We start from the raw sequence: 15,830 nt of genomic DNA on the forward strand, positions 1-15,830 counted from the left end.
AACCATCCACAGAAACCACGTTCCAATACCCGTTCCAGCCTGTAAAACGCTTTTTCATGAAAAGTGACTGAACGGCACCTTACCAGCAAACCAGATACACCAAATTCACCAATCACACATGACTAAATGTTATAAGTGTAATCAGTCACAAACCATCCACAGAAACCACATTATGATATCTGTTCCGGCCTTTAATACACTTTTTTTATAAAAAGTGACGGAACGGCACCTTCCCAGCAAAATATACAGACCAAATTCACCAGCCACACATAACTAGATGTGATAAGTGTAATCAACCACAAATCATCCACATAAACCACATTCCAATACCCGTTCCGGCCTGTAAAACGCTTTTTCATGAAAAGTGACGGAACGGCACCTTACCAGCAAACCAGATACACCAAATTCACCAGTCACACATGACTAAATGTTATAAGTGTAATCAGCCACAAACCATCCACAGAAAGCACATTATGATATCTGTTCCGGCCTTTAATACACTTTTTTATAAAAAGTGACGGAACGGCACCTTCCCAGCAAAATATACAGACCAAATTCACCAGCCACACATAACTAGATGTGATAAGTGTAATCAACCACAAACTATCCACAGAAACCACGTTCCAATACCCGTTCCGGCCTGTAAAACGCTTTTTCATGAAAAGTGACAGAACGGCACCTTACCAGCAAACCAGATACACCAAATTCACTAGTCACACATGACTAAATGTTATAAGTGTAATCAGCCACAAACCATCCACAGAAACCACATTATGATATCTGTTCCGGCCTTTAATACACTTTTTTATAAAAAGTGACGGAACGGCACCTTCCCAGCAAAATATACAGAACAAATTCACCAGCCACACATAACTAGATGTGATAAGTTTAATCAACCACAAACCATCCCCAGAAACCACGTTCCAATACCCATTCCGGCCTGTAAAGTGCTTTTTTTGTGAAAAGTGACGGAACAGCACCTTCCCAGAAAACCAGATACACCAAATTCACAAGTCACATGTGACTAAATGTAATAAGTGTAATCAGCCACAAACCATCCACAGAAACCACGTTCCAATACCCGTTCTGGCCTGTAAAACGCTTTTTCATGAAAAGTGACAGAACAGCACCTTACCAGCAAACCAGATACACCAAATTCACCAGTCACACATGACTAAATGTTATAAGTGTAATCAGCCACAAACCATCCACAGAAACCACATTATGATATCTGTTCCGGCCTTTAATATACTTTATTATAAAAAGTGACGGAATGGCACCTACCCAGCAAAATATACAGACCAAATTCACCAGCCACACATAACTAGATGTGGTAAGTGTAACCAACCACAAACCATCCACAGAAACCACGATCCAATACCCGTTCCGGCTTGTAAAACGCTTTTTCATGAAAAGTGACGGAACGGCACCTTACCAGCAAACCAGATACACCAAATTCACCAGTTACACATAACTAAATGTTATAAGTGTAATCAGCCACAAACCATCCACAGAAACCACATTATGATATCTGTTCCGGCCTTTAATACACTTTTTTATAAAAAGTGACGGAACGGCACCTTCCCAGCAAAATATAGAGACCAAATTCACCAGCCACACATAACTAGATGTGATAAGTGTAATCAACCACAAACCATCCCCAGAAACCACGTTCCAATACCCGTTCCGGCCTGTAAAACGCTTTTTCATGAAAAGTGACGGAACAACACCTTACCAGCAAACCAGATACACCAAATTCACCAGTCACACATGACTAAATGTTATAAGTGTAATCAGCCACAAACCATCCACAGAAACCACATTATGATATCTGTTCCGGCCTTTAATACACTTTATTTTAAAAAGTGACGGAACGGCACCTACCCAACAAAATATACAGACCAAATTCACCAGCCACACATAACTAGATGTGATAAGTGTAATCAACCACAAACCATCCCCAGAAACCACGTTCCAATACCCATTCCGGCCTGTAAAGTGCTTTTTCATGAAAAGTGACGGAACAGCACCTTCCCAGAAAACCAGATACACCAAATTCACAAGTCACCTGTGACTAAATGTAATAAGTGTAATCAGCCACAAACCATCCACAGAAACCACGTTGCAATACCCGTTCTGGCCTGTAAAACGCTTTTTCATAAAAAATGACAGAACAGCACCTTACCAGCAAACCAGATACACCAAATTCACCAGTCACACATGACTAAATGTTATAAGTGTAACCAGCCACAAACCATCCACAGAAACCACATTATGATATCTGTTCCGGCCTTTAATATACTTTATTATAAAAAGTGACGGAATGCACCTACCCAGCAAAATATACAGACCAAATTCACCAGCCACACATAACTAGATGTGGTAAGTGTAACCAACCACAAACCATCCACAGAAACCACGATCCAATACCCGTTCCGGCTTGTAAAACGCTTTTTCATGAAAAGTGACGGAACAGCACCTTACCAGCAAACCAGATACACCAAATTCACCAGTTACACATAACTAAATGTTATAAGTGTAATCAGCCACAAACCATCCACAGAAACCACATTATGATATCTGTTCCGGCCTTTAATACACTTTTTTATAAAAAGTGACGGAACGGCACCTTCCCAGCAAAATATAGAGACCAAATTCACCAGCCACACATAACTAGATGTGATAAGTGTAATCAACCACAAACCATCCCCAGAAACCACGTTCCAATACCCATTCCGGCCTGTAAAACGCTTTTTCATGAAAAGTGACGGAACAGCACCTTACCAGCAAACCAGATACACCAAATTCACCAGTCACACATGACTAAATGTTATAAGTGTAATCAGCCACAAACCATCCACAGAAACCACATTATGATATCTGTTCCGGCCTTTAATACACTTTATTTTAAAAAGTGACGGAACGGCACCTACCCAACAAAATATACAGACCAAATTTACCAGCCACACATAACTAGATCTGGTAAGTGTAATCAACCACAAACCATCCACAGAAACCACGTTCCAATACCCGTTCCGGCTTGTAAAACGCTTTTTCATGAAAAATGACGGAACGGCACCTTACCAGCAAACCAGATACACCAAATTCACCAGTTACACATAACTAAATGTCATAAGTGTAATCAGCCACAAACCGTACACAGAAACCACATTATGATATCTGTTCTGGCCTTTAATACACTTTTTTATAAAAAGTGATGGAACGGCACCTTCCCAGCAAAATATACAGACCAAATTCACCAGCCACACATAACTAGATGTGATAAGTGTAATCAACCACATACCATCAACAGAAACCACATTCCAATACCCGTTCCGGCCTGTAAAATGCTTTTTCACGAAAAGTTAGGGAACGGCACCTTGCCAGCAAACCAGATACCCCAAATTCACCAGTCACACATGACTAAATGTTATAAGTGTAATCAGCCACAAACCATCCACAGAAAGCCCATTATGATATCTGTTCCGGCCTTTAATACACTTTTTTTTATAAATAGTGACGGAACAGCACCTTCCCAGCAAAATATGCAGACCAAATTCACCAGCCACACATAACTAGATGTGATAAGTGTAATCAACCACAAACCATCCACAGAAACCACGTTCCAATACCCGTCCGGCCTGTAAAACGCTTTTTCGTGAAAAGTGACGGAACGGCACCTTCCCAGCAAACCAGATACACCAAATTCACCAGTCACACATGAGTAAATTTAATAAGTGTAATTAGCCACAAACCATCCACAGAAACCACATTATGATATCATCTGTTCTGGCCTTTAATACGCTTTTTTATAAAAAGTGACAGAACGGCACCTTCCCAGCAACATATACAGACTAAATTCACCAGCCACACATAAACCACGTTCCAATACCCGTACCGGCCTGTAACACACTTTTTCGTGATGGAACGGCACCTTCCCAGCAACATATACAGACCAAATTTGGTCTGTATATGTTGTTGATAAGGTGCCGTTCCATCACTTTTCATGAAAAAGCATATTACCGGCCAGAATAGATATTGGAATGTGGTTTCTGTGAATGGTTTGTGGTTGATTACACTTATCACATCTAGTTATGTGTGGCTGGTGAATTTGGTCTGTATATGTTGCTGGGAAGGTGCTGCTCAAACACTTTACATGAAAAAGGGTATTACAGGCCGGAACAGGTATTGGAACATGGTTTCTGTGGATGGTTTGTGGTTGATTACACTTATCACATCTAGTTACGTGTGGCTGGTGAATTTGGTCTGTATGTGTTGCTGGGAAGGTGCTGTTCCATCAATTTTCATGAAAACCATATTACAGGCTGGAACAGATATCATAATGTGGTTTCTGTGGATGGTTTGTGGCTCATTACACTTTATACATTTAGTCATGTGTGACTGGTGAATGTGATGTAGCTGGTTTGCTGATAAGGTGCCGTTCCGTCAATTTTCATGAAAAAGCATTTTACAGGTCGGAACGGGTATTGGAACGTGGTTTCTGTGGATCATTTGTGGTTGATCACACTTATCACATCTAGTTATGTGTGGCTGGTGAATTTGGTCTGTAAATGTTGCTGGGAAGGTCCTGTTCCATCAATTTTCATGAAAAGCGTATTACAGGCTGGAACATATATCATAATGTGGTTTCTGTGGATGGTTTGTGGCTCATTACACTTTATACATTTAGTCATGTGTGACTGGTGAATGTGATGTATCTGGTTTGCTGATAAGGTGCCGTTACGTCAATTTTCATGAAAAAGCATTTTACAGGTCGGAACAGGTATTGGAACGTAAATTCTGTGGATGGTTTGTGGTTGATTACACTTATTTCATCTAGTCAATGTGTGACTGGTGAAAGTGATGTATCTGTTGCTGGGAAGGTGCCATTCCGTCACTTCTCATGAAAAAGCGTATTACAGGCCGGAACAAGTATTGAAACATGGTTTCTGTGGATGGTTTGTGGTTGATTACACTTATCACATCTAGTTTTATGTGGCTGGTGAATTTGGTCTGTATATGTTGTTGATAAGGTGCCGTTCCATCAATTTTCATGAAAAAGCGTATTACCGGCCAGAACAGGTATTGGAATGTGGTTTCTGTGGATGGTTTGTGGTTGATTACACTTATCACATCTAGTTATGTTTTGTTGTTGAATTTAGTCTTTACATGTTGCTGGGAAGGTGCCGTTCCATCACTTTTCATAAAAAAGTGTGTTACAGGCCGTAACAAGTTTTGGAACATGATTTCTGTGGATCGTTTGTGGTTGATTAATCTTATCACATCTAGTAAAGTGGGGCTGGTAATTTTGGTCTGTATATATTGCTGGGAAGGTGCCGTTCCATCGCTTTTCATGAAATAGTGTGTTACAGGCCGTAACGGGTTTTGGAACGTGGTTTCTTTGGATGGTTTGTGGTTGATTACACTTATCACATATAGTTATGTGTGACTGGTGAATTTGGTGTATCTGGTTTGCTGGGAAGGTGCCGTTCCGTCACTTTTCACGAAAAAGCGTTTTACAGGCCGGGACGGGTATTGGAACGTGGTTTCTGTGGATGGTTTGTGGTTGATTACACTTATCACATCTAGTTATGTGTGGCTGGTGAATTTGGTCTGTATATTTTGCTGGGAAGGTGCCGTTCCGACACTTTTTATAAAAAAAAAAGTGTATTAAAGGCCGGAACAGATATCATAATGTGGTTTCTGTGGATGGTTTGTGGCTGATTACACTTATAACATTTAGTCATGTGTGACTGGTGAATTTGGGGTATCTGGTTTGTTGGTAAGGTGCTGTTCCGTCACTTTTAATGAAAAAGCGTTTTACAGGCTGGAACGGGTATTGGAACGTGGTTTCTGTGGATGGTTTGTGGCTGATTAGACTTATTACATTTAGTCACATGTGACTTGTGAATTTGGTGTATCTGGTTTTCTGGAAGGTGCTGTTCCGTCACTTTTCACGAAAAAGCGCTTTACAGGCCGGAATGGGTATTGGAACGTGGTTTCTGGGGATGTTTTGTGGTTGATTACACTTATAACATCTAGTTATGTGTGGCTGGTGAATTTGGTCTGTATATTTTGCTGGGAAGGTGCCGTTCCATCACTTTTCATGAAAAAGCATTTTACAGGCCGGAACGGGTATTGGAACGTGGTTTATGTGGATAGTTTGTGGTTGATTACACTTATAACATCTAGTTATCTGTGGCTGGTGAATTTGGTCTGTATATTTTGCTGGGAAGGTGCCGTTTCGTCACTTTTTATAAAAAAGTGTATTAAAGGCCGGAACAGATATCATAATGTGCTTTCTGTGGATGGTTTGTGGCTGATTACACTTATAATATTTAGTCATGTGTGACTGGTGAATTTGGTGTATCTGGTTTGCTGGTAAGGTGCCGTTCCGTCACTTTTCATGAAAAAGCGTTTTACAGGCCGGAACGGGTATTGGAATGTGGTTTCTTGGGATGGTTTGTGGTTGATTACACTTATCACATCTAGTTATGTGTGGCTGGTGAATTTGGTCTGTATATTTTGCTGGGAAGGTGCTGTTCCGTCACTATTTATAAAAAAAGTGTATTAAAGGCCGGAACAGATATCATAATGTGGTTTCTGTGGATGGTTTGTGACTGATTACACTTATAACATTTAGTCATGTGTGATTGGTGAATTTGGTGTATCTGGTTTACTGGTAAGGTGCCGTTCCGTCACTTTTCATGAAAAAGTGTTTTACATGCTGGAACGGGTATTGGAACGTGGTTTCTGTGGATGGTTTGTGGTTGATTACACTTATCACATCTAGTTATGTGTGGCTGGTGAATTTTGTCTGTATATTTTGCTGGAAAGGTGCCGTTCCGTCACTTTTTATAAAAAAGTGTATTAAAGGCCGGAACAGATATCATAATGTGGTTTCTGTGGATGGTTTGTGGCTGATTACACTTATAACATTTAGTTATGTGTGACTGGTGAATTTGGTGTATCTGGTTTGCTGGTAAGGCGCCGTTCTGTCATTTTTCATGAAAAAGCGTTTTACAGGCCGGAACGGGTATTGGAACGGGGTTTCTGTGGATGGTTTGTGGTTGATTACACTTATCACATCTAGTTATGTGTAGCTGGTGAATTTGGTCTGTTTATTTTGCTGGGAAGGTGCCGTTCCATCACTTTTTATAAAAAAAAGTGTATTAACGGCCGGAACAGATATTATAATGTGGTTTCTTTCATGTAATTAGCAAGAGTCCATGAGCTAGTGACGTATGGGATATACATTCCTACCAGGAGGGGCAAAGTTTCCCAAACCTCAAAATGCCTATAAATACACCCCTCACCACACCCACAAATCAGTTTTACAAACATTGCCTCCTATGGAGGTGGTGAAGTAAGTTTGTGCTAGATTCTACGTTGATATGCGCTCCGCAGCAAGTTGGAGCCCGGTTTTCCTATCAGCGTGCAGTGAATAACAGAGGGATGTGAGGAGAGAATTGCCTATTTGAATGCAATGATCTCCTTCTACGGGGTCTATTTCATAGGTTCTCTGTTATCGGTCGTAGAGATTCATCTCTTACCTCCCTTTTCAGATCGACGATATACTCTTATATATATACCATTACCTCTGCTGATTTTCGTTTCAGTACTGGTTTGGCTTTCTACAACATGTAGACGAGTGTCCTGGGGTAAGTAAGTCTTATTTTCTGTGACACTCTAAGCTATGGTTGGGCGCTTTTTTTATAAAGTTCTAAATATATGTATTCAAACATTTATTTGACTTGACTCAGGATGTTCAACATTCCTTATTTTCATACAGTCAGTTTCATATTTGGGATAATGCATTTGAATCAATCATTTTTTCTTACCTTAAAAAATTTGACTTTTTCCCTGTGGGCTGTTAGGCTCGCGGGGGCTGAAAATGCTTAATTTTACTGCGTCATTCTTGGCGCAGACTTTTTTGGTGCAAAAAATCTTTTCTGTTTCCGGCGTCATACGTGTCGCCGGAAGTTGCGTCATTTTTTGACGTTCTTTTGCGCCAAAAATGTCGGCGTTCCGGATGTGGCGTCATTTTTGGCGCCAAAAGCATTTAGGCGCCAAATAATGTGGGCGTCTTATTTGGCGCTAAAAAAATATGGGCGTCGCTTTTGTCTCCACATTATTTAAGTCTCATTTTTTATTGCTTCTGGTTGCTAGAAGCTTGTTCTTTGGCATTTTTTCCCATTCCTGAAATTGTCATTTAAGGAATTTGATCAATTTTGCTTTATATGTTGTTTTTTCTCTTACATATTGCAAGATGTCTCATGTTGCATCTGAGTCAGAAGATACTTCAGGAAAATCGCTGCCTGGTGCTGGAACTACCAAAGCTAAGTGTATCTGCTGTAAACTTTTGGTAGCTGTTCCTCCAGCTGTTGTTTGTATTAAATGTCATGACAAACTTGTTAATGCAGAAAATATTTCCTTTAGTAAAATACCATTACCTGTTGCAGTTCCATCAACATCTAATGTTCAGAGTGTTCCTGATAACATAAGAGATTTTGTTTCTGAATCTATTAAGAAGGCTATGTCTGTTATTCCTCCTTCTAGTAAACATAAAAAGTCTTTTAAAACTTCTCTTTATCCAGATGAATTTTTAAATGAACATCATCATTCTGATTCTAATGATTCTTCTGGTTCAGAGGATTCTGTTTCAGAGGTTGATGCTGATAAATCTTCATATTTATTTAAAATGGAATTTATTCGTTCTTTACTTAAAGAAGTCCTAATTGCATTAGAAATTGAGGATTCTGGTCCTCTTTATACTAAATCTAAACGTTTAGACAAGGTCTTTAAATCTCCTGTAGTTATTACAGAAGTTTTTCCTGTTCCTGGTGCTATTTCTGAGGTAATTTCCAGGGAATGGAATAATTTGGGTAATTCATTTACTCCTTCTAAACGTTTTAAGCAATTATATCCTGTGCCGTCTGACAGATTAGAGTTTTGGGACAAAATCCCTAAAGTTGATGGGGCTATCTCTTCCCTTGCTAAACGTACTACTATTCCTACGTCAGATGGTACTTCCTTTAAGGATCCTTTAGATAGGAAAATTGAATCCTTTCTAAGAAAAGCTTATTTGTGTTCAGGTAATCTTCTTAGACCTGCTATATCTTTGGCGGATGTTGCTGCAGCTTCAACTTTTTGGTTGGAAACTTTAGCGTAACAGATCATGATTCTCATAACATTATTATTCTTCTTCAGCATGCTAATAATTTTATCTGTGATGCCATTTTTGATATTATCAGAGTTGATGTCAGGTTTATGTCTCTAGTTATTTTAGCTAGAAGAGCTTTATGGCTTAAAACTTGGAATGCTGATATGTCTTCTAAATCGACTCTACTTTCCCTTTCTTTCCAGGGTAATAAATTATTTGGTTCTCAGTTGGATTCTATTATCTCAACTGTTACTGGTGGGAAAGGAACTTTTTTACCACAGGATAAAAAATCTAAGGGAAAAAACAGGGCTAATAATCGTTTTTGTTCCTTTCGTTTCAACAAAGAACAAAAGCCTGATCCTTCATCCTCAGGAGCAGTTTCAGTTTGGAAACCATCTCCAGTCTGGAATAAATCCAAGCCTTCTAGAAAAGCAAAGCCAGCTTCTAAGTCCACATGAAGGTGCGGCCCTCATTCCAGCTCAGCTGGTAGGGGGCAGATTACGTTTTTTCAAAGAAATTTGGATCAATTCTGTTCACAATCTTTGGATTCAGAACATTATTTCAGAAGGGTACAGAATTGGTTTCAAGATAAGACCTCCTGCAAAGAGATTTTTTCTTTCCAGTGTCCCAGTAAACCCAGCGAAAGCTCAAGCATTTCTGAAATGTGTTTCAGATCTAGAGTTGGCTGGAGTAATTATGCCAGTTCCAGTTCTGGAACAGGGGCTGGGGTTTTATTCGAATCTCTTCATTGTACCAAAGAAGGAGAATTCCTTCAGACCAGTTCTGGATCTAAAAATATTGAATCGTTATGTAAGGATACCAACTTTCAAAATGGTAACTGTAAGGACTATCCTGCCTTTTGTTCAGCAAGGGCATTATATGTCTACAATAGATTTACAGGATTCATATCTGCATATTCCGATTCATCCAGCTCACTATCAGTTTCTGAGATTCTCTTTCCTAGACAAGCATTACCAGTTTGTGGCTCTGCCGTTTGGCCTAGCAACAGCTCCAAGAATTTTTACAAAGGTTCTCGGTGCCCTTCTATCTGTAATCAGAGAACAGGGTATTGTGGTATTTCCTTATTTGGACGATATCTTGGTACTTGCTCAGTCTTCACATTTAGCAGAATTTCATACGAATCGACTTTTGTTGTTTCTTCAAAATCATGGTTGGAGGATCAATTCACTAAAAAGTTCATTGATTCCTCAGACAAGGTTAACCTTTTTGGGTTTCCAGATAGATTCAGTGTCCATGACTCTGTCTTTGACAGACAAGAGACGTCTAAAATTGATTTCAGCTTGTCGAAACCTTCAGTCACAATCATTCCCTTCGGTAGCCTTATGCATGGAAATTCTAGGTCTTATGACTGCTGCATCGGACGCGATCCCCTTTGCTCGTTTTCACATGCGACCTCTTCAGCTCTGTATGCTGAACCAATGGTGCAGGGATTACACAAAGATATCTCAATTAATATCTTTAAAACCGATTGTACGACACTCTCTGACGTGGTGGACAGATCACCATCGTTTAATTCAGGGGGCTTCTTTTGTTCTTCCGACCTGGACTGTAATTTCAACAGATGCAAGTCTTACAGGTTGGGGAGCTGTGTGGGGGTCTCTGACAGCACAAGGGGTTTGGGAATCTCAGGAGGTGAGATTACCGATCAATATTTTGGAACTCCATACAATTTTCAGAGCTCTTCAGTCTTGGCCTCTTCTGAAGAGAGAATCGTTCATTTGTTTTCAGACAGACAATGTCACAACTGTGGCATACATCAATCATCAAGGAGGGACTCACAGTCCTCTGGCTATGAAAGAAGTATCTCGAATTCTGGTTTGGGCGGAATCCAGCTCCTGTCTAATCTCTGCGGTTCATATTCCAGGAATAGACAATTGGGAAGCGGATTATCTCAGTCGCCAAACGTTGCATCCGGGCGAATGGTCTCTTCACCCAGAGGTATTTCTTCAGATTGTTCAAATGTGGGAACTTCCAGAAATAGATCTGATGGCTTCTCATCTAAACAAGAAACTTCCCAGGTATCTGTCCAGATCCCGGGATCCTCAGGCGGAGGCAGTGGATGCATTATCACTTCCTTGGAAGTATCATCCTGCCTATATCTTTCCGCCTCTAGTTCTTCTTCCAAGAGTAATCTCCAAGATTCTGAAGGAATGCTCGTTTGTTCTGCTGGTAGCTCCAGCATGGCCTCACAGGTTTTGGTATGCGGATCTTGTCCGGATGGCCTCTTGCCAACCGTGGACTCTTCCGTTAAGACCAGACCTTCTGTCGCAAGGTCCTTTTTTCCATCAGGATCTCAAATCCTTAAATTTAAAGGTATGGAGATTGAACGCTTGATTCTTGGTCAAAGAAGTTTCTCTGACTCTGTGATTAATACTATGTTACAGGCTCGTAAATCTGTATCTAGAGAGATATATTATAGAGTCTGGAAGACTTATATTTCTTGGTGTCTTTCTCATCATTTTTCCTGGCATTCTTTTAGAATTCCGAGAATTTTACAGTTTCTTCAGGATGGTTTAGATAAAGGTTTGTCCGCAAGTTCCTTGAAAGGTCAAATCTCTGCTCTTTCTGTTCTTTTTCACAGAAAGATTGCTAATCTTCCTGATATTCATTGTTTTGTACAAGCCTTGGTTCGTATAAAACCTGTCATTAAGTCAATTTCTCCTCCTTGGAGTTTGAATTTGGTTCTGGGGGCTCTTCAAGCTCCTCCGTTTGAACCTATGCATTCATTGGACATTAAATTACTTTCTTGGAAAGTTTTGTTCCTTTTGGCCATCTCTTCTGCCAGAAGAGTCTCTGAATTGTCTGCTCTTTCTTGTGAGTCTCCTTTTCTGATTTTTCATCAGGATAAGGCGGTGTTGCGAACTTCTTTTGAATTTTTACCTAACGTTGTGAATTCCAACAACATTAGTAGAGAAATTGTAGTTCCTTCATTATGCCATAATCCTAAGAATTCTAAGGAGAAATCATTGCATTCTTTGGATGTTGTTAGAGCTTTGAAATATTATGTTGAAGCTACTAAGACTTTCCGAAAGACTTCTAGTCTATTTGTCATCTTTTCCGGTTCTAGAAAAGGCCAGAAAGCTTCTGCCATTTCTTTGGCATCTTGGTTGAAATCTTTAATTCATCATGCCTATGTTGAGTCGGGTAAAACTCCGCCTCAGAGGATTACAGCTCATTCTACTAGGTCAGTTTCTACTTCCTGGGCGTTTAGGAATGAAGCTTCGGTTCATCAGATTTGCAAAGCAGCAACTTGGTCTTCTTTGCATACTTTTACTAAATTCTACCATTTTGATGTGTTTTCTTCTTCTGAAGCAGTTTTTGGTAGAAAAGTACTTCAGGCAGCTGTTTCAGTTTGAATCTTCTGCTTATGTTTTCATTTAAACTTTATTTTGGGTGTGGATTATTTTCAGCAGGAATTGGCTGTCTTTATTTTATCCCTCCCTCTCTAGTGACTCTTGCGTGGAAAGATCCACATCTTGGGTAGTCATTATCCCATACGTCACTAGCTCATGGACTCTTGCTAATTACATGAAAGAAAACATAATTTATGTAAGAACTTACCTGATAAATTCATTTCTTTCATATTAGCAAGAGTCCATGAGGCCCACCCTTTTTTGTGGTGGTTATGATTTTTTTGTATAAAGCACAATTATTCCAATTCCTTATTTTTTATGCTTTCGCACTTTTTTCTTATCACCCCACTTCTTGGCTATTCGTTAAACTGATTTGTGGGTGTGGTGAGGGGTGTATTTATAGGCATTTTGAGGTTTGGGAAACTTTGCCCCTCCTGGTAGGAATGTATATCCCATACGTCACTAGCTCATGGACTCCTGCTAATATGAAAGAAATGAATTTATCAGGTAAGTTCTTACATAAATTATGTTTTCTGTGGATGGTTTGTGGCTGATTACACTTATAACATTTAGTCATGTGTGACTGGTGAATTTGGTGTATCTGGTTTGCTGGCAAGGTGCCATTCCCTCACTTTTCATGAAAAAGCATTTTACAGGCCGGAACGGGTATTGGAACGTGGTTTCTGTGGATGGTTTGTGGTTGATTACACTTATCACATCTAGTTATGTGTGGCTGGTGAATTTGGTCTGTATATTTTGCTGGGAAGGTGCCGTTCCGTCACTTTTTATAAAAAAGTGTATTAAAGGCCGGAACAGATATCATAATGTGCTTTCTGTGGATGGTTTGTGGCTGATTACACTTATAACATTTAGTTATGTGTAACTGGTGAATTTGGTGTATCTGGTTTGCTGGTAATGTGCCGTTCCATCACTTTTCATGAAAAAGTTTTTTACAAGCTGGAACGGGTATTGGAACGTGGTTTCTGTGGATGGTTTGTGGTTGATTACACTTACCACATCTAGTTATGTGTGGCTGGTTAATTTGGTCTGTATATTTTGCTGGGTAGGTGCCGTTCCGTCACTTTTTATAATAAAGTGTATTAAAGCCCGGAACAGATATCATAATGTGGTTTCTGTGGATGGTTTGTGGCTGATTACACTTATAACATTTAGTCATGTGTGACTGGTGAATTTGGTGTATCTGGTTTGCTGGTAAGGTGCTGTTCCGTCACTTTTCATGAAAAAGTGTTTTACAGGCCGGAACGGGTATTGGAACATGGTTTCTGTGGATGGTTTGTGGCTGATTACACTTATAAGATTTACTCATGTGTGACTGGTGAATTTGGTGTATCTGGTTTGCTGGTAAGGTGCTGTTCCGTCACTTTTCATGAAAAAGCGTTTTACAGGCCGGAACGGGTATTGGAACGTGGTTTCTGTGGATGGTTTGTGGTTTATTACACTTATCACATCTAGTTATGTGTGGCTGGTGAATTTGGTCTGTATATTTTGCTGGGAAGGTGCCGTTCCATCACTTTTTAAAAAAAAGTGTATTAAAGGCCGGAACAGATATCATAATGTGCTTTCTGTGGATGGTTTGTGGCTGATTACACTTATAACATTTAGTTATGTGTAACTGGTGAATTTGGTGTATCTGGTTTGCTGGTAAGGTGCCGTTCCATCACTTTTCATGAAAAAGTTTTTTACAAGCTGTAACGGGTATTGGAACGTGATTTCTGTGGATGGTTTGTGGTTGATTACACTTACCACATCTAGTTATGTGTGGCTGGTTAATTTGGTCTGTATATTTTGCTGGGTAGGTGCCGTTCCGTCACTTTTTATAATAAAGTGTATTAAAGCCCGGAACAGATATCATAATGTGGTTTCTGTGGATGGTTTGTGGCTGATTACACTTATAACATTTAGTCATGTGTGACTGGTGAATTTGGTGTATCTGGTTTGCTGGTAAGGTGCTGTTCCGTCACTTTTCATGAAAAAGTGTTTTACAGGCCGGAACGGGTATTGGAACATGGTTTCTGTGGATGGTTTGTGGCTGATTACACTTATAAGATTTACTCATGTGTGACTGGTGAATTTGGTGTATCTGGTTTGCTGGTAAGGTGCCGTTCCATCACTTTTCATGAAAAAGCGTTTTACAGGCCGGAACGGGTATTGGAACGTGGTTTCTGTGGATGGTTTGTGGTTGATTACACTTATCACATCTAGTTATGTGTGGCTGGGGAATTTGGTCTGTATATTTTGCTGGGAAGGTGCCGTTCCGTCGCTTTTTATAAAAAAGTGTATTAAAGGCCGGAACATATATCATAATGTGGTTTCTGTGGGTGGTTTGTGGCTGATTACACTTATAACATTTAGTTATGTGTAACTGGTGAATGTGGTGTATCTGGTTTGCTGGTAAGGTGCCGTTCCGTCACTTTTCACGAAAAAGCGTTTTACAGGCCGGAACGGGTATTGGAACGTGGTTTCTGTGGATGGTTTGTGGTTGATTACACTTACCACATCTAGTTATGTGTGGCTGGTGAATTTGGTCTGTATATTTTGCTGGGTAGGTGCCGTTCCGTCACTTTTTATAAAAAAGCGTTTTACAGGCCGGAACGGGTATTGGAACGTGGTTTCTGTGGATGGTTTGTGGCTGATTACACTTATTACATTTAGTCACATGTGACTTGTGAATTTGGTGTATCTAGTTTTCTGGGAAGGTGCTGTTCCGGGCTGTTATGTTTGGTTCCAGACACTATTTTGGTAGTTAAAGGGTTAAATAATTATTATATCACAAATATTCTTGTTCCTAAAATTGTTCTCAAGAGTCTCTAACACATCCCATTGTATTTTAAATCAATTTCCTTCATAAAAGGCCTGTTCCGGCCTGTTCCGTTCCGTTCCGGCTTTTACACCGTTCCAAAAAATATGATATCTTGGTGTATCAATTAGTGACGATTCATATATAAAAAACCATACAACTACTATTCTAGACAGATAATCAGCATTGCAACGAAAGAGTCACTTAGCGTGTGGAGCAATGCAGCAGTCCCATATGGGGGGGTGGAGTCTCTGACACTGGGTATCGTTTTTGGGAAAGTCCCTTCTTCAGTCAGTGACAGTTGGATAACGAATCCTATGTCTAAACAGGACCAATCCGCGGCTTGCTGATTCTTCACGATGTTAGTTGGTGTACAATTCTGCTGTGTAGATATAAAAAGAAAAGAAGGCGCCACAATAGTGCAACATCAGTGGTGTGTACACAGTCCCCCACTCCAAACCGTTATACTCACAAG

This window comes from Bombina bombina, chromosome 5 (assembly GCF_027579735.1).
Source record: "Bombina bombina isolate aBomBom1 chromosome 5, aBomBom1.pri, whole genome shotgun sequence".
In the NCBI taxonomy this organism is placed as follows: Eukaryota; Metazoa; Chordata; class Amphibia; order Anura; family Bombinatoridae; genus Bombina; species Bombina bombina.